The sequence below is a fragment of the Mandrillus leucophaeus genome, unplaced genomic scaffold, assembly GCF_000951045.1.
Source record: "Mandrillus leucophaeus isolate KB7577 unplaced genomic scaffold, Mleu.le_1.0 Scaffold139, whole genome shotgun sequence".
NCBI classification, from domain to species: Eukaryota; Metazoa; Chordata; class Mammalia; order Primates; family Cercopithecidae; genus Mandrillus; species Mandrillus leucophaeus.
The window spans coordinates 696,025-697,369 of record NW_012101354.1 but is presented as its reverse complement, the minus strand read 5'-3'; positions in this window follow the sequence as shown (position 1 = coordinate 697,369).

Genomic DNA, 1,345 nt, shown 5'->3' with positions numbered 1-1,345 from the left:
CTTGTTGCCCAGGCTGGAGTGTAATGGCACAATCTCAGCTCACCGCAACCTCCACCTCCCAGGTTCAAGTGATTCTCCTGCCTCAGACTCCCCAGTAGCTGGGATTACAGGCACGCGCCACCACGCCCAGCTATTTTTTGTATTTTTAGTAGAGATGGGGTTTCACCATATTGGCCAGGCTGGTCTCAAACTCCTGACCTCATGATCCACCCGCCTTGGCCTCCCAAAGTGTTGGGATTACAGGCGTGAGCCACAGCGCCTGGACATAAAATCTATTTTCTTAGCAATTTTCAAGCATGCAATAGATTATTAACTATAGTCTTTATGTTGTACAATAGATCGCTTGAACTTATTCCTTCTAACTGAAATTTTATATTATTTGACCAACACTTAGGTTGATTTCATATCTTGGCTGTTGTGAACAGTGCTGCAATGAACATGGGAGTGCAGACACCTCTGTGACATAATGATTTTGTTTCCTTCGGGTATATACCCAGAAGTGAGATTGATGGATCATATAGTATTTCTATTTTTTGTTTTTTGTTTTTTTTTGTTTTTACTTTTTTCTTTTTAGTACCACAGAAAAGTCTTCAATGGTAGTTAGAGTTTTGATTTTTAAAGAAATTACCATTTTCCATAATGGCTGTACTAACTGAAAATCCCAACAGTGGACCAGGGTTCTCTCTTCTCCTTATTCTTACCAACACTTATTATCTTTTGTCTATTAGTAGCCATTCTAACAGATGTGAGGTGACGTTTCATTATGGCTTTAATTGAGCATTTTTTCGTATACTTGTTGGTCATTTCTTCATTTGAGAAATGTCTATTCAGGCCCTTTGCCTTTTTTTTTTTTTTTTTTTTTTTGAGACTGAGTCTCACTCTATTGCCCAGGCTGGAGTGCAGTATTGGGATCTCAGCTCACTGCAACTCTGCCTCCTGGGTTCAAGCAATTCTCCTGTCTCAGCCTCCCCAGTAGCTGGGATTACAGGTGTGTACCACCACACCCGGCTAATTTTTGTATTTTTAGTAGAGACGGGGTTTCACCATGTTGGCCAGGCTGGTCTCAAACTCCTGACTTCAAGTGATCTGCCTGCCTTGGCCTCCCAAAGTGCTGGCATTACAGGTGTGAGCTTCTGCACCCGGCCCTTTGCCCATTTTTAAAGTCAGGTCATTTGCTTTCTCCCTATTGAATTGTTAGATTTCCTTATATATTTTGGATATTAACCCTTTGTCAAACGTATGGTTTGTAGATATTTTCTCCCACTGGGTAGGTTGTCTCTTTACTCTGTTGATTTTTTGCTTTGCTGTGCAGAGGCTTTTTATTTTGATGCAATTCTGTTTGTCT